Source organism: Tupaia chinensis, unplaced genomic scaffold, assembly GCF_000334495.1.
Source record: "Tupaia chinensis unplaced genomic scaffold, TupChi_1.0 Scaffold000031_1, whole genome shotgun sequence".
Taxonomy (NCBI): domain Eukaryota; kingdom Metazoa; phylum Chordata; class Mammalia; order Scandentia; family Tupaiidae; genus Tupaia; species Tupaia belangeri.
In genome coordinates this window covers 3029038-3047753 of record NW_006159461.1, presented here as the reverse complement: position 1 = coordinate 3047753, position 18716 = coordinate 3029038, and the positions used below count along the sequence as shown (strand labels likewise).

General features: G+C 43.4%; 1 protein-coding gene and 1 pseudogene across 1 annotated transcript in view; one reads left to right on the top strand and one right to left on the bottom strand.

Annotated features, from left to right (window-relative positions):
* The window catches only part of LOC114007629 (pantothenate kinase 2, mitochondrial pseudogene), a 1164-nt pseudogene extending 742 nt beyond the window's left edge, over nt 1-422 (bottom strand).
* The window catches only part of SNTG1 (syntrophin gamma 1), a 411039-nt gene that overhangs the window by 229358 nt on the left and 162965 nt on the right, over nt 1-18716 (top strand). The window lies entirely within an intron of this gene.

Below are 18716 nucleotides of genomic sequence, written 5' to 3'. Positions count from 1 at the left end.
CTCATCCCGGAGCTAGTTCAGGAGAAGCAGGTATGGCTTTTTCAAATGAAATGGTCACATCTGACATTTTTCAGGATCAGAGGGGTTTTCAAATAGCACTGACCCCCATGAAATCCAACTGAGTCAAGGCGCAAAATCCCTTCATGAATGTCTGGGTGGCCCAGGCTGCAAACCTGAGGATCTCCATGGATGCTTTTAAGACGTTCTGCTTCCTCTTCTTCAGCAGAGATGTCCTTGGGTTCAAAGTAAACTGGCTTCACCGAGGCTGACCAAAAGCCAAGCCAAACCTTGGAAAAAGCGGCCGCTTCCTCCTGAGGCTTCCGACGCCGGTGGGAGCCCTAGGTGGGGTGGCTGCAGGAGCCAGGCTTCTGCATGTCCCCACCCAGGCGGCCTCTGCGGGCTCTGACGCCCTGCTCGCCCATGACACATTGACTCTACCGGTCACCGGCCCCTGTCCACCCTCCCCACCCCCCAGGCCCAGGAACCCCTCTCACCTCCCCCGCAGCCCAGCCTGGACAGAACCGACTGCATTTTAGAACACGTGGAAGGTTACTTAAACGTGCAAGGATGTGCTGTGTACGTGTGTGCGTGTTGTGTCACACACACACACACACACACACACATGGGCTTCACTATCGAAAGGGCTATCTTAATTCTTGCTGGTTTTCTTAAGTAAACATAAAACCCAACGTCCCAGGAGAGGGAGTGTGTGTAGCCACACGTTCCCTTTCTGGCGCAGCTGTGGTGGGTTAGGCACCAGCTGGACTTCATGGGTAGGCCTGCGGGCAAGGCCCAGTTGGGTCCAAAGACCAGGGGATGTTGGCAAATGCCTGTAGTCCCGCAGTTCTGGGAGGTTGAAGTAGGAGGATCTCTCTGTTTTTATTTTTTTCAAAGGTTTTGTCTTAGGGCATGTGTGCTTACCAGAGAGACAGAGACAGAGACAATAAGAAGGAAAGTGAGAAATCACCCCCACAGGGAGGATGGCCATGCTGCCATCCCATCTCCTTCATTTTCCTCCTGGGATCTTGGGCACACACACAGCATGATTTTCAAGACACCAGGTCCAGGACTCGAACCACAGTTGGCCATGTGGGAGTCTAGCAATCTGACTGCTATGCACATTTCTTATTCCACACACGTTCCCTGAGCGAGTAGTGGTTTGATCAGTGGATGACAGACACACAGTAGATAGAAGTTTAGGTGAATCGAGGGGGGCTTTAGATGGATCTTTACAGCCAGATCCATCTAGTCACCCCTGCATGTGACATTTTGGTCAGTGACAGACCTCCTCTCATGGTCGTCCCATAGAAAACACGTAGACCCTGCATGTGACATTTTGGTCAGTGACAGACCCCTCTCATGATCGTCCCATAGAAAGCATGTAGACTGTATGTACGGCACCGCTTGGGTGTGTGGAGAGCTGTACAACGTGGGTTCACGTAGGTACGCTCTGGCCTTCACACCACACGAACTTGCCCAAGAACGCGTTTGCTACAAGTAATTCCTGTACTGTGTAGTGCATGGGGTCACGCAGGTTAAGGTGAGGGCATCCAGGTAGAAGTGGAATACTGAGGTATGGGATGAAAATATTCATGCTGATCCAGCTAAGGTTAAAACGGCAGAACCCAGGGGCCAGCAGGTGGTGTGGTGGTGAAGGTGCTGGATTCCACATGTGAGACACAGTTAAGAGTCCCGGACTCCACAGCTGGAAACTCATGCTGGACATGTGTTTGTGCATGCCCAATCCTGACAGGAGAGTAGAGGAGGAGGGATTGCGGCATGGCCATTCCCTCGAGGGGTGATGTCTTGCTTTCTGTCTCTCTGTCTCTCAGTGAGGGCACGAACCCTATAGCACAAGTCTCTCTCTCTCTCTCTCAAAAAAAGTAAAACCCAAACCCCTAGTACCTTTCTTGCTAGCAAAAGCAGCCACTTCACCTGCAGCACTTACATCACATAGAAATGCTCTCCAAAGGGCCAGACAGTGAGAGGGAGGTTAAGCACGCTGGATCCCACATGGGCAACTGCACAGTTCAAGTTCCAGAACTTGTGGCTTGAAAATCATGCTGGGCACGTGAGTGTGCATGTCTGAAATTCAGAAAGGAGGATGGAGGAGAAAGGATTCAGGTGTGGCCATCCCCCAGGGGAGTGAATGCCCACTTTCTCTCCCTCTCTCCCTTTATCTCTCTCTGGCATGTGACACACTCTACAGCAAAACTGAAAAAGAAGAAAGAAAGAAAAGACAGAGATGCTCACAAGAAATCTCTTCCATACGTACTCTGCAGGCATATTCCAACCTGAGACATATACAACCTGGGCTGAGTAAAGGCAGCCTGCAAGCCAGAAATACTGCTGTCTTGACCTTCTTTATCTCGTTTCCCCTCCATTCTCAGCTTTCTGTCACTAGAGATTGGGTTTGCATTTCCAAGAATTTTTAAAACTAGAATCACACAACGCAGGTCCCTGTTTTCTGACTTCTTTCACACAGTCCAATTATTTGTGGCTTTGTTTATGTGCCTGTGTGCATCAACACGTCATCCCGTTGTCCCGTTAGCGGTATACCGTCCGGAGCTGTCCCACTGTCGTGCCTGACCTGTGAATGCACATCCGTGCGAGTCTAAGTTTTGGAGAAGTGCAGTTCAACTGCTATACGTGCTTATGAATGAATCTTTGCATTACAGCTGCTTCTGTTTCTCTTGGGTAAACGCCTAGTAGTAGAGGAGCTGGAGGAGGCTATGCTGCTGAACATTTTAGGTTATGTGTGCTGCAACATTTTCCCAAATGTGTTTATCATTTCCCAGCGTGAGAATCCCTAGATGGAAAGCCTTGTCACCCTTAGCCATTCTGATAGCTGCACTGTAAAAGCCACTGTGGTCTTAATCAGTAGTTCCCTAGCCTCGGAGGGTGTTGAGCGTCTTTCCACGTGTTGATTTGCCACCTCTATGTTTAGTAAAGTATCTGTTTAAACGTGTTGCCCAAGAGTAGAAGTTCAGTTTATTAAGCGTCAGTAAGTCATGTTTTTGATGTTACAGTTAAGCAAAATTTACCCAACCCAGGACAAAATATTTCAACTATATTTTTCCTGGATTTTTATAGTTTTTAACATTATATTTACTATTTCAATTAATATTTGATTTCAGAGAGAAGTGTAGAGCAAACCACTTTTTAAAGGGGGATCCGATTGATTCACACTTTTGTTGAATATACAGTTCTTTCTGCACTGAATTATCATTTCTCTATCAAAACAAAAACAAAAACAGGTTGACCATGAGACTGTGGGTTTATTTATTGACTTTCAGTTCTGTTTTATTGATCTGTTTATACATCTCAATTCTAGTGCCACAGTCTTTTTTTTTTTTTGGAGAGGTTTTTTTATTGCTATAGGGCATGTGTGCTCGTGCGCTCGCCAAAGACAGAGAGAGAAATAGAGACAGCGAAAAATCACCTCCCAGAGGGGATGGTCACGCCGCAATCCCTTCTCCCCCATTCTCCTCTCGGGATCTTGGGCACACACGCACACGCACCCAGTGTGAGTTTTAAGCCACCGGGTCCAGGACGCAAACCGCAGTTGACTACGTGGGAGTCCAGCGACATAGCCATTACGCTAACTGCTGGTTCCCAAGTGCCACAGTCTTGAACGCGGCCTTTACAGTGTCACGACAGAAGTAGTTTAAGCCTCTATCTTTGCCATTCCTTTTAAAGTTTTGTATTTAGTTTTAATTAACAAATAATAATTAAGTGTATTTGTGGGGTGTAATGTGACCTTTTGATCTTTGTATGTGTCATAGAAAGAATTCTTATTCAAAGTAATTTAGGCTTGTAAAAGACCTGCTATCTCTATATAGACCTTTAGACTCGAGTTGCCTTCTTAAAGGGTGTTTGGGTTTGTGCTGGGATCGCGTTGACTCTGTATGTATCTTGAGGAGCGTGGGCGCATTGCCAACTTGTAGTCCGCATAACTCCGCCTGTTTTAGGTCTTTCATTTCTCTCAGAGTTTTTAATTTTCAGTTTCTCGATATCGTACATATTTAATATGCTTCATCTTTAAGCAGTTCGTATGTTTTCTGATGCTATTGGGTATGGTACTGTTTTTTTCATTTACCTTTTAATATTCTTGACTGGTACACAGATACATAACTGAACTTTATACCATTTTGCAAACTTAGAAGGTCCCTTCTAAACTCTGGGAGCTGCGGACAGTCATATAGACTATGGCTGAGGATATTAATGTTCTGTTCCAATATGACTACATTTTATTTCTTTTTATTGGTTTATGGCACTGGAAGGTCCTCCAGTACCATATGGAGTGTAATTGGTAAGAACGTACATGTTCATACCTTGTTTCTGAGCTTAGCGAGGAAGCATTAAAGACTCCAACTTGAAGTACATTAACTGGGTGATTTTCATAGGTGCCTTTATCATGGGGAGTAAGTGACTTTCTATTATCAATGACTTTTTATTATCAGTCTGTTGAAAAGTTCTTAGCAAAATAACTGTTGGGACCAGCAGTTAGCATAATGGCTATGTTGCTGGACTCCCATGTAGTTGACCAAGGTTTGCATCCCGGACCCGGTGGCTTAAACTCACACTGGGCACGTGTGCATGCGTGCCCAAGATCCTGAGAGAAGAATGGAGGAGAAGGGATTGCGGCGTGGCCATCCCCCCTGGGGGATGATTTCTCGCTTTCTGTCTCTCTGTCTCTCTCTGTCTTTCTGGCGAGCGCACACGCTCTATAATAAAATCCTCTCCCAAAAAACAAATAAATAAATAAATGCTAAATGTTCTCAAATACCTTTTATGTGACTTATACAGTGACTCTGGCCCTTTATTCTATGATTATGGTGTGTTACATTAATTTATTTTCAAATGTTAAGCCAAGTTTGCATGTTTAGAAGAGAGCCCAATTCATTATAGAGTCTTAAGCATTGTATGTATTGTTAGATTCAATTTTCTAAAGCATTATTCAGATTTTTATTTTAATTTGTACTTAAGAGATATTCACATTTACTTTTATTGTCTTAATATTTTTATATGAAATTAAATTTAATATTCTAATTTTTTTATTCCCTTCAAGATAATTTCTAACTTATTTGTGGTATTTTATTTTACACGTATTTGGAAGAGTTATTTAATTTATAAATGGTAGGGTATTTATACAATGTGCTACCAGAGAAGTAGTGGCTGTATAGACTGAGTTAAAAAGTACTCTGTCTGGAATTTTCTGGAAGCATTTGTGTAGTGCTGGTATTAATTCATTATTTGGTAAAATTCTACCATTAATGCAAGAAGTTAGTTCTGGAGTTTTCTTCCTGTGTAGCTTTGAGTCAGTCTTGGTAGTTCAGGTTTTTCTAAGAAATAGAAAATTTTATTTCACTTATTTATGCTGTTAGTATAAATTTATTTATTATATGAATAATATTTATTATGTAAATAATAGCCACACCTCAGTCCCTTCTCCCATTCTTCTCTTGGGATTTTGGGCACACACACACTTATGCCCAGCATGAGTTTCAAGTCTCCAGATCCGGGATTTGAACTGCAGTCAGCCATGTGGGAGTCCAACGACCTAACCATTATGCTGTCTGCTGCTCTCTACCTTTAAATTTCTTACTTTCTTCCTTCCTTGCCAAGATTGCAAAGCTGTCATTAAAAGGAAGTCCAAGCAGGCACGTTTTTCAGGTCAGAGCGTTGTTGTCATGGGCTGCAATTCCAGGCTTTCGTTGAGTGCCCAGGTGCTAACATGCAGGTGTGGACTTTATCCAGCCTGCGGCTGCCTCAGGGATGAGCATACCTCGGAGCAGGTGAGGGTCAGACTGCAAGCAGTAATTTAGGCTCAGAATTCAATTTCCTGGGAGGTTAGAGCAATAGGCGATATAACAAAAGCTTGGAATAGAAGAATACCCTGTGCACATGATCACTAGGATTATCAGGGCTGCTCCTCGGGCATAGAAAATAAGAAAGGGCTCTGCTTCAAGGTTGGGGAAAAGCAAAAGGCATTTGTCAAAATCCAAACGCAAGATTTGAAACTAATGACGGGAACATGGCAAAGATTCTGGTGATTCTGCTTTTCCTGACCTAGTGCGATTCAAATCCACGCGTTCTGTACACGGAACGGGTATGAAAGACTTGTCTGAAGTGAAGCCCGATATGTTGAAACTGGAGATGTAGCGTATTAATGGCTCAAATTTTTCTGAGTGTAGGATGCCATTATTTTGAAGTTTGGAGCAAGTGAAGGGGTCTCTTTTGAACAATAAAAGAACGTCATCTTTGACCTCATGGTATTTCCAAGAGCGTGCCCCTCGTAGAGGGCAATGCTGAACTGCATATGCATTTGCAGATCTGAAGGAAATAGCATGAATTGAATAATTTATGATTTAGGCATGATCCAGTGAAATACATACGGAGACACAGAGATAGAAAATGTAAGCTGCATTTTAGCTATAGTCACTCCTATTTTAGTGAATAAGTGAATATAGATATTGTGTGAAGCACACATATTACAATTAGGTTTAATTCATCTAGTCATATTTTAATAACGTGTATCAATATATTTAATTTAATAAATTAAAAATCTTCAGACACACTCATATACTGTCAGTGGAAGTGTGAATTGTTAAACAATTTTTGGAGGGCAATTTCGTATTCAGTATTAAAATTTAAGTTGCACATGCATTGTATTCTCCCCAAACGTTTTTTTGCAAAATAGGGTGCATACACTTGCCAGAGAGAGACAGAGAGAAATAGTGAGAGGGAAAGTGAGAAATCACCCCCCTGGGGGTATGGCCACACTGCAGTCCCTTCTCCCTTCTCCTGGGACTTGGGGTGTGCAGGCACACATCTTGGCATGATTTTCAAGCCTCCAGGTCTGGACCTAAACTGTGACTGGCCACGTGGAAATCCAGCACCTTAACCACCATGCTCCCAGAGGTCCTATAAATGCTGTTTCTTCCAACATTTTTTGACGAGTATTTTTAACAATAACAAGACAATTACACGTGATAGAAAAATGGAAACAATATAAACGTCTTCAGTATAGGACTGCTTATACAGATTTACTACACTCACTCCATGGCTTATACCGACACCTTGAATAGGTCTCTACGAGCAGAAATAAAAGTTCTAAATAAAGTCCTCACGCACTCACAAAGTGATTCCATCTGCTTAAGTTTTTTATGACTATGTGCACAGATTTCTTTTCCAATTTTAGTAGTGTTTATGAGGCTGTTAACCCTGCATGTCTGGAAACAGGCACTGGGACTTACAGGGGCTGAAATTCGCACTTCTGTATATTGGTGTGTGTTTGACGTTTTTGAATAAACATTTACTTAGGTATTATTTAATAACTTTAAAAACAAAAATGAAACTTATCACATACTAAGTGACACTAGAGTTTATGGAAATATAGAATTAAAGTAACAGGTTAATTTTGGTGGAAAAATTGATATCTATATTCAGTTTTTAAATAATGCACATTTTCTATGTGCTTTTTGAAGACCTCTCTCATATTACATGCAATATTTCACATGGAAATAAGAAATGTGTTAATAGATGGAATATGTGATTTTTTGTGACACTGCAATTTTTAAAATTGTTCAGGTTTTTTGCCACAGGGCACATTGTGGTCGCTGAAGAGATACAAAGAGAGAGACAGTGAGAAAGAAAGTGAGAAATCCCCCTCAGGGAGGATGGTCACACCACAATCCTTTTCTGTTCCATTAGCCTCCTGGTATTTGGGGCATGCACACACATGCCCCCAGCATGATCTTCAAGCCACCAGGTCCAGGACTCGAACCATGGTCGGCCATGTGAGAGTCCAGCACCTTTATGGCCACATCACCCACTGGTCCCGTGCATTGTGATTCTTAAAACTTTATGTGACATTCAAGTCACAACTGTTTTGAAAAACAGTGACCATGTTTCTGAAACATAGGAGAGCAGCATTTGATGTGACCCGACTGGACGAAGGTTATATTTGTGCAGCTTAGAATGCTTGCAGCTGCTGTTACAGGACAATCATTCCATTTGGTTACAAGGAATCAAGAGAAAATTTTCTCATACCAAATATGAAAACTTTCTCAGTTGGTTAATTTTTATTTTATCTAAAAATTGAAATCAGATACCTAATGGAAGAATTAATTTGTCAAGCCTTAAAATATATCCTGACAAATTGGTATTCGTAGTATGCCATGATAATGTTTGTAGTTATTTTTAACTACTTAATGAGCACTGACCTATGTTGAAATTTGCATTTTAATTACATAATCCTTCCCACTGAGACCTGAGTGCATTTTAATCACCGTTTGAACAGACAGATTTGGGAGGATGGCTGAAGGAGATGTGCTTTGTATGTATTTGTTTCCATGACCGAAACTGTGACATTTAAAAAATACCATCTATTGTATCTGGATTTTGTACACTCCATGAAATGGTTTATTTTGCTTCGTAAGTAAGGCCATGAAGGCATTATGCTTAACAAAGCATATGTAAAATATGGCAAAATATGAGTTATTACTTACTAAAAATAGTTTGATTACATGTTGAAGTAGTGTGATAATGGGGTGTTTTGAGACAGTCAGAGGTCTTGAGAAGCATTTTCCCCCTCTGGAGGGGGGGGAAGCCAATGAATACTAAATGTTCTAAGATAGTCTATGCGAAGGGAAGAAGCCTAGCCGAGGCTGGAACTGTGGCTGGGAGAAGACAGAAGTGGACGCCTTACTAGCTTATTTGACCACTTAGTGCAACTGAAGCATCTGAGGATGCCCATGAGGAGAAGAGCATTCTGCTCAACTTTTTACAGTGGCTTCGGAAGAAGAGGACGGAGGAGAAAGCCCGCCTTGGCATGGACAACAGACGTCGTATTTCTTTCTTAGGTTTGTACACTCAGTCCCTGTACATCTTTACAGCACACAGAACGGATTTTCCCAGCATAAAGTTTGTCTATTAGTTGTCATGTTCTTTGCTAGGTGTCGGGCTCCTTGCTAGAGGCCAGAGTGGGGTGGGGGAGGGCTGGGGAGAATCCTCTTTTCAGGAGAACTCTCCAACAGCATCCAGCCACTTTTTAATAATCTCCAAAGCCATTGTGAGAAAGCATCAGCCAGAATCCCATCAAGACACAGTCACCACACCTGTTATTTGAATAGAGCGAGTTTAATGCGAAGAATTTTAACTAAATATGAAACGTTAAGTAACTGAAAAGGAAAAGAGACTAGTAGGTAACCCAGAAGTAGCAGTGACATGAAGCAGTGGCCACACCAGAGTCGAAAGGAAAAACCAAAGGGAAGCCCATCAGCCGGGACACCCAGAGACAGAGCCAACAGCTTACCCGTCTGTCTCTGTCTTCTGTAAGTCTAGCTATCTAGCTGCAGGCTTCATCTGTGAATACCTGGCTAATCTCTCTATCTAACCTACCATCTCTCTCTATTATCTCTCAGACTGTTTATCCATCTGTCTGTAGACCTGTCTACCTCTCTCTCTCTGCATATTTGTATAGAGGGAGAGAAACTTTATGGAACTGGAAATCCGGAAGACAGGCTGGCAGGTTGGAAACTGGGGTAAACTTTCCGCGTTAAGTCTTGAGGCAGGATTTCTTCTGTACAACCTATTGTTCGTGTTCATCACATCTGGTCACTTAAAACAGCCCATCTTTTCCTCCTTGAGTTGCAGGAGCACAAGGTAGACGTGGATTTCACAGCAGAAACTAGGGAGTCTGCAGGTTGTGTTTCCATGGGCATAGGCTGGGGGGGTTCACTGCCCCGCTCCCCTAGCACCTGCAGGCTGCCTCAGCCCTGGCTCCTGGCCCCGTAGCACTGCACTTTTCTTGCCCTCCCCTCCCCCTCTGTCCACCTATGCCCTTGTGTCTTTCTCTTGTAAGGACGTAAGGACGTTTGCTTTTATAATATATTGAGGCCTTTCTCAGGAAACCCAGGGTCATCTTCCCAGCTGCTAGTGAAAACCAGACCTGTAAGTCCCCTGATGCTGTGAAAGGTAACGTCCACAGGCTCTGTGAGGTTGGTGCGAAAGCAATTGGGGTTTTGGTTTATGAATTTAAAACTCTAAAGCTAGGCTCAAACAAAACTTTATTCATCAAAATAGGAGCCATCACAATCAACACATTTTGCCAGTGAGGAATCAGTTTGTTTATTCCTGTAGCATAAAAGTCCACGCTTTGGCATTCAGCGAACCCTTGGAAAAGCATCCTCTGCATCCTGCTGGTTGTGGAGGCGTTTTCCTGCCACGGAAGTTATCGAGATGATTGGAGAAATGGTCGTCGGCTGGCGAGAGGTCAGGTGGAGAGGTCAGGCGGAGGAGGCAAAACTCTGTAGCCCGATTCACTCAGCGTTTGAAGCGCTGGTTGTGCCAGACGTGGTCAGCCGTCGCCATGGGGAATTGTGCCCTTTCCGCCGACCAATGCCAGCTGCCGCCATTGCAGTTTCCGGCGCATTCCGTCTGCTTGTTGAGCGTACTTCTCAGATGTGATGGTTTCGCTGGGATTCAGAAAGCCACGTGGACCCCACCCCACGACACAGTGACTGTGACCTCCTGCTGGTGCCAGTTTGACTCTGGGAAGTGCCTTGGAGCTTCTTCTCAGTCCACTCACTGAGCTGTCATGGCCACTTGTATGAGATCCACTTGTCACTGCACGTCACAATGCCACCGAGAAATGGTTTGTTCGGTATCGTAAGAAAAGACGGCATTGCGAAAGGACGATCTTCTGGATTTTAGGCCAGCTCACGAGGCACCCACTTCCTGAGCTTGTTCACCTTTCCGATTTGTTTCAAACGCTGAAGCACCATGAAGTGGGGGGCAGTGAGCTCTTCAGCCACTTCTCATGTAGATGTAAGGGGGCCGCGTTCAAGGACTCTTCTCAGTTGGTCGCTGTCAACCTCCCATGCTAGCCAACACGCTCCTCATTTTAAGGCTCTCATCCCCTAGGAAAACTTCTTGAACCCCCACCACACTCTATGTCCGTTAGCAGCTCCTGGGCTGCACACGGGTGTTGTGGGTTGTCTCTGCTGTTTTATTGACCCATTTTGAACTCAAACAAGAAAATGGCTCAAGTTTGCTTTTTGTGAAACATTGCTGTAGTCTGCAATACATACAAAATAAACAGCAAGCAATAAGTCATTAGCCAAAAAAAGTGAGGAATGTGTAGTAAAATGATGCATAACAGAACTGCATTTATTTAGGAATGTATCCTATATCAAACTGCACATTTCGACAATGCAAAACTGCAAGTTCTTTTGCACCAACCTAATAGTAACTGGTGCCAGATAACTTGGGGGACTACTGTTCAGCCCCCACAGCAGGTACTCGTAATCAGTGTGTATGTTTGAATGACCTCATATGTTTAGCTGCCTGTGAGGGTAGACTCGCCGAGTGCAAAACCAACTGCCGAGTGTACCCAACTTCGCTCCCTCGAGTGCTCGCAGCTCGTGTCTGGCTGTTGCTTGCCTTACCTGTTCAAGGACACTGTCTGGGTTTTCATCTGGGCCCTTGTCCCTCAGGTCTGTGCAAGTGGGTGCAGCATGTCAATTTTTCTCCTATACGCTTTTTTCTGCAGCAAACCTACTTTCATCTTTATTTTTTAGCATCTCTATGCTTATTACAGGAAATTTAAAAATTACTAAAAGTATAAATAGACAAATCCATTTTTTTACTTCCCAAAGGTAACCATTCTAAACATATGGGTTTCTAGCAGTTATCATACTATCACACTATGTACTTATCAAATATAGACATATATGTGGTGTGTGCGTGTGTGTGTATATATATATATATATCAATGTATTATGCTTTATAATTTTTCTATTTCATACATGTTTTAATTCTCTAGGATGGACCATCAGAGTGACTCTTCAGTCAGCAACAGAACTGTGCCAAACATCATGGCACATACAAATGTTCTTTTTCAGACATGAATTTCAGTTGCATTCTAGAAATTGATTTTATTTTTTAAATGATTAATATCTTTTCCTATGTTTATTTTTTAATTTATTTATCCCACGAGCAAGTAAAAGAGAAAACAGGAAAGAAAGACACCCCACGAGGGTCCCCATGCTGTGACCCACCCCAGGACCCACCGGCCTGGGTCTTGGACACATGCCTGCCCATTGTGTTCAGGGAGGTTGCCAGATACAAACTCAGAACCTTCCCATTTGGGACAGCCTTGCAGAGCATGGCATTACTACTGTCGCATTGTCTGGCTCCCAAATACGATCAATATTTAAATTATTTTGATAGTAATAGCAAAATTGGGCACTAGAAAACGTTTTCACACTAGTTCTTATTTTTGTTATTTAGTATTTTCCAGAGTTGTCAGCATCTCTGAGCTGGTAGGAGGTCCGTGGCTCACAGGAATTGAGTGAGTGCAGGCTCCTGACTCTTCTCCATTCTATCATTCCCTTTCTGGGCCTCTGATTTAATCCTTTTCTACTTAAAATGAGTGACTTCCACTCTTCTGCCTCCTCTTGTAGATACTTTTGGAGGAAAGCAACGTGGTTGTACTCATTTTCTCTGGCGGCCATGAGAAACCATCAGCTTAGCAGCTTAAGCAGCATGGGTTATAATCTTACACTTCTCTAGTCAGACGTCTCCCCTGGGTCTCCTTGGGCTAAAACTACACATGCTCAGGCTTGTGCTCCCTTCCGGAGGACCAGGGGAGAATGTGCTCCTCGCTCCTTCCGTGTGGGCTGATGCAGGGCCCTGGTTAAAGCTCCCAGTATCCATTTCCTGGCTGGTTTTCAGCTGAGGCCATTGCCTGGCCCTGGAGGATGACCGTGTCCCTGGCCTCGCTCAATCTTCTGAACCAGCCACGGTGGGCCGCGTTCTTCTGTGGCCTGAGTCCTTGCTCTTTGTCTTCGGTCCCATCCTATGATGGACTCTGCTGCCTCCTTCCTCCACTTGCAAGCACTCATGAGATCAGCTTGGCCCCACCTGACAATCCAGGATGCCTCCATCAGCAGTCCTGAGCCTCAGGCACATCTGGAAATGTCCTTTGGCACATACAGACACATGTTCTCATGGCCTGGGGATCAGGTACAGATGTGGAGGGGCCACAGTCTGCCCACCCTGCTGAGGAAGCAAGGAGTGTCCACAGTTTGGAGCCAGACGTAGCTCACGTTGCTGTGGGGCTGTGTTTCAGCCCACTGTCTTTCTAATAACAGAAAATACTGGAAACTGGGTGATTTATAAAAATAGAAGCTTACTCAGCTCAGGGGTTAGAGGTCCAAGGTCAAGGGCCATGCCTGGTGGACGTCTCCCCGAGTCCCACGTCATCACAGCATGGGGGCGAGAGCAGAGGGCTGTGCCCACCACGGTGTCTACTCTGCCACACCCCCTCGCTTTCTAAACCTACTAGAACTTAGCCACAGGATTTTCTCCACAGTGACCTCAATCTTTTTTTTTTTTGGAGAGGTTTTTTTTGCCATAGGGTGCGTGTGCTCGCCAGACAGAGAGAGACAGAGAGACAAAAAGCGAGAAATCACCCCCCAGGGGGGATGGTCACGCCGCAATCCCTTCTCCTCCATTCTCCTCTCAGGATCTTGGGCACGCACGCACACGCGCCCGGCATGAGTTTTAAGTCACTGGGTCCAGGACTTGATCTGCGGTCAACTACATGGGAGTCCAGCAACATAGCCATTACGTTAACTGCTAGTTCCCTAGTGACCTTGATCTTCATCTCTTCCCAGCCATACCTTGCAACCCCTTGATTGGACTGAGTTTTTGTCCTCCTAATCCTGTTACAATATCTCAACGTGGGATTCTGAGGACATATCCATGCTACAGTAGGCTTACACAGGACAGGTTTCTTTTCTAGACTTCTGTTTCTTTGTCTAGCGGATGGGCAACGTCATTGTAGCAGTGTGACTAACCAATGAACACGGTTATAGGAAGTGTACCAGGTTGCCCTTTGTAAGGGATGCCAAGTGGCCATTATATCAATAGTTTGGGCGTTAAATAAAGGTCTCACCCAGGAAGTGACCTTCAACCAGTAATCCAGATAGAAAGGAGGCATTAGCTTGGGAAAGGGGCCCTTGTTGACGGAGCAATCCACAGTCAGCCAGAATGTCATAGCCAGAATGTTACAATCCACAGTCAGCCAGGATGTCAGTGCCAGAATGTTACAATCCACAGTTAGCCAGGATGTCACTGCCAGAATGTTACAATCCACAGTCAGCCAGGACGTCACAGCCTGAGTGTTACAATCCACAGTCAGCCAGGACATTACAGCCTGAATGTTACAATCCACAGTCAACCAGGATCTTACAGCCAGAATGCTACAATCCACAGTCAGCCAGGATGTCACAGCCTGAGTGTTACAATCCACAGTCAGCCAGGATGTTACAGACAGGCTCCACTTGTCTCTCTCCATGCCTAAGAACACAGCCAAAATCGGGCAGCTTCCTCCTGGCTGTGCCGTGTGGACCTGGGTGTGGTGGGGTGAAGTGAGTGGCACTGCCACGGGGTGGCCTCCTGTCTCTGGCAGCTTTGTCTTCATGTGGCCTAGGCTGGTTGCTGCAGATCCTTGAATGATGTCGGTAGCCCCTAATGACCCACTTTGACCGGTGTGTTGCTGTTCACCTGATGCTTCTGTAAGGGGGCACAGCCTGGAGCTCCTTAGTCCGCCCTTTGGCTAAGGTTAACTCCATGATTTCAGGTTCTTATCTTTTAGGTTTTTTTCTTTTTTAGGTTTTTGTGATGAGGCTTGTGAATGCACTGGATAAAGAGAGAGAGAGAGGGAAAGTGAGAAACCGCCCCCAGGGTGGATGGCCACGGTGCAAACCCTTCTTCTCCACTTACTTCTTGGGACTTTGGGCACAGACGCACGGGCCTGGCATGATTGTCAAGCTGCCAGGTTCGGGACTTGAACTGTTGTCGACCATGCGGGAGAATATCTCCTTAACCACTAGGCTACGTATTGGCCCCTGCTTTCCTGTTTTTAAAGGTTATGAACTTCAGGTAACTTTTGTTGGAATTGGAGAGAATTATAAGCTTTAATATGTATTAGAGAATATATTTTATAAGCTATAATTCCTTTACCCGTACTCCCAATTTTAAGAACAACTTCATTAATATTTTATCTCCTGAGTTCCATAACAGAAGATAGTGAGGTTATAGTCAGTACATTAGTTTTACAAACCTCTTAATAAATGAAACCTCGAATACAACTCTAAGTAAACAGTTTTTATGGTGTTTTTTTGTTTTCGTTTTTAGCCAGAGGATGCATGTACTCACCAGAAAGTGAGACAGTGAGTGAGAAAGAGAGAGAAAGAGTCCCAGTGAGGCATGGCCGACCTGCACCCCTTGGGCTCTGCCCCTCCTCCCTGTCACGGTTCTGAGCAGGCACACACATATGCATGGCTTTTGCTCATGTCACCAGGGCAGAGATACGAGCTGTGGGTGGGCGTGTCGCTCCAGCTCTTTTTTAAAAAAAATTTATTATTTATATATTTTTTATTATTATTCATACATTAAATCGCTATACATCATTTAGGTTGTGAAGAAACTTTACTCAGCATGATATACACCTCTGTCCAGCCCACTAGAGACCACCAGACACATCCTTGTCAACAGATGATAAACCTTATCTGCGTCCCACAAGTGTTTTACCTCTCCATTTCCTCCCAAATTTCCTACGCTCCTCCCCTCCCGCACTCTCTTTCCACTTTGTCTCTAGTGTCCTTTACAATTTTTAATACTTTTATTTTCTCCAGTCTTTCAGTCTCTATCATAGAGTGCAGATAGTCTATATGTTAGGTGGAGACATACAATGTCTCTTTTTCATAGCCTGACTTGCTCCACTCAGCAACAAACCTTCCATATCCATCCACTTTCCATCAAATTCTAAGGCCTGGTTGTTTTTTTATTGAGCTAGGGGGCTGGCCTTCTCCAATATGTTTTAAAAGCCCCACAAATATTGTTTCCTATAACAAAAAATGTATAACACAAGGTTTATATTCTGACAACCCTTGGAATGGAATTATCAAATGAAACATTTCAAGCTTGTTGATTCAGTAAACAGACAGAATAAGCAAAAGTTTAGTTAAATGCCCTGATATTTTGTATGAAAATTTGAACTAACTTCCATCTTCTTTACTTAAGTAAGTTGTTTGTTAATACAGGGTTTGAATATATAAAAATACTTTTTGGGCCAACAGTTGGTATACTGGTTATGTTGCTGGACTCCCACATGCCTGACCATGGTTCGAGTCCCACACCTGGTACAGGTTCTATAACCTAACCACCATTTCTAACACCATTATCTTTCTAGCTGAAAGTATTTAGTTTATAAATTACATTTTTTTACCACAACTAACTCCTTTATTTGTAGGCTAGTTCTTTCTATTCATGAAAAATATATATCATTTGAAAGGAATTTTCTTCAACTTAACATCTGTAAAATGACAAGAAGTCACATTCCTGGGGAGGGAAAAAAAACACAGGTTATTCTCTCTTGCAGATGGAGACTTATTTATTTATTTATTTATTTATTTAATTTACTTTTTTTTTTTTTTTTTGCTATAGGGCACGTGTGTTCGCCTGACAGACAGACAGAGACAGAGAGACAGGAAGCAAGAAATCACCCCCCTGGGGGGATGGCCACGCCGCAATCCCTTCTCCTCTGTTCTCTTGGGATCTTGGGCACGCACGCACACGTGCCTGGAGTGAGTTTTAAGCCACCGGGTCCGGGATGTGATTTGAACCGCAGTCGACTACATGGGAGTCCAGCGACATAGCCATTACGCTAACTGCTGGTCCCAGCACTAGTTATAGTAAGTGCTGTGGAGATAGCAGATCTGTTCTGATGATCATATCTCAAGGTAATGGATCTGTAAGTTAATGAGCTTGATTTAGCCATTCCACGACACCGACCTGTGCCGACCCCGTGTTGGATCCATATATATATAACTTTTATTCATCACTTTTAAAACCCGAATAAGGATAAAAATCATCTGCTTATGTTGATCTTTAAGGCAGCTACTTTTTCCTCAAAATCATTGTCATTATAGATTATCCCGCTCACACTTCTGAAGTTAACTTTCTAAAAGTAAATAGTACTTCAACACTTAACACTATTAAATTGCATCCCATTGTTTCAGTCTGACAAAAAGTATTTTGATTTTGCTCTTCTATTCCAATGAATTTACTAGTATTCTCAACTTTGTGCCACTGCAGTTTTGATAAGAATATTTTCTGCCTTCATTTCAAATTGTTATGAAATTGTCAAAAATAGCTGGAGTCTTTGAATATGCCAAGATAGGACACATGCAGCTAGGCTAAGGACAGGGATATACATTTAGTGAATTATTTGCTAAAGCTTCCTTTAGAGGGCAGACTCCTCACCTGTCCTCTTTCCCCGTGTGAGGACCTACACATCCTGTCACCGTGTGCACTCCAGGCTGGCTACGTGCATTGCCTGCAGAGCCCTCTCCAGAATAAGAGTTCAAACCCAGGTGTGTCTGGCCCAACGTCAGATGCTTTTTCATATTGTTGTTCCAGAGCTGGAGCTCCTTAGCTATATGCTGGAGTGGATTATGAGAATATGTGTGTTGAATTTCCTTCATGCATCAACCTCCTTTCACTGTGCATTTCATGTTAGAATGTTAGAGTCTGTCAAAATATTCCAGAAGCACACTGAGAATATTTGCTGCAGGCAATTACTGACTACACGAAGTCGGAAATAAAGGCAGAGGGGGCAGCTGTAGCTTATATAACTCAGTGCAAGGAATTAGGCAAACTAGGCTCAGCAGGCAGTGTGAAGGTTAAGGAGGCCGGATACCACATGGCCACCTGTGCCATGAGAGTCCTGGACCCAGCAGCCTGAAAAACACTGGAGCTTGTGCGTGCACCCTGAAGATCCCAAGAGACTGGAGAAGGGATTACAGCATGAACATCTCCCCATAGGGTGCTTTCTCACTCTCTCTCTCTCTCTGTTTTCCCCTCATCTCCAGTGCACATGCTCTATACCGAATTAGAAAAAATAAATAAATTAGATAAACTGTATCGTTGGAAGAGAAAGAACAAATTCTTATGCTCTAGCCATTTGACAATTATGGGAAAGAAATATAAGTTATAGTTTCAGTGTGATCATTGTCATTTCTGTTTATTTTCTATTCTCAGAGTTGGAGTTTGGCTGTTTGTGCATTGAGGGGGGATGGCCACGCCACAATCCCTTCTCCTCCCTTTTCCTCTTGGGATCTTGGGCACGCATGCACACGCATCCAGCGTGAGTTTAAGCCACCGGGTGGGAGTCCAGCAACATAGTCATTACGCTAACTGCTGGTCCCCATTTAACAAATATTTTTAATGGATAAATTTATTTCATCTATATTAATTATAATTTTAGGTGTGTATGACTTCATTCTATGATCATATTTTTACGAATTATTTTATTTAACGTTATTTATTTATTTATTTAAATTTGCTCAGAAAGGGACATATTTTTATCGGTTTTAATCATTTCAAACTTCCATTTGTCATTACTTTTGGTTGAAAGTGTTTTCATTACTTTAATCGCTGTGATCCTCCGAGTTACCATCATTTTCCACTTTGTTAGGCAGAAACGACAGCTAACCCTTCATCTGAAGCCTAAGAGAATATACAGATTCATTCTTCCTTTTCCTTCCCTAGTGTCCTATAGTCTTATAAATAGTTTGCATACTTGTAATAAATTTACTTCACTGCTGCTTGATACTGGGACACTGAAGATGTTTTCCCCA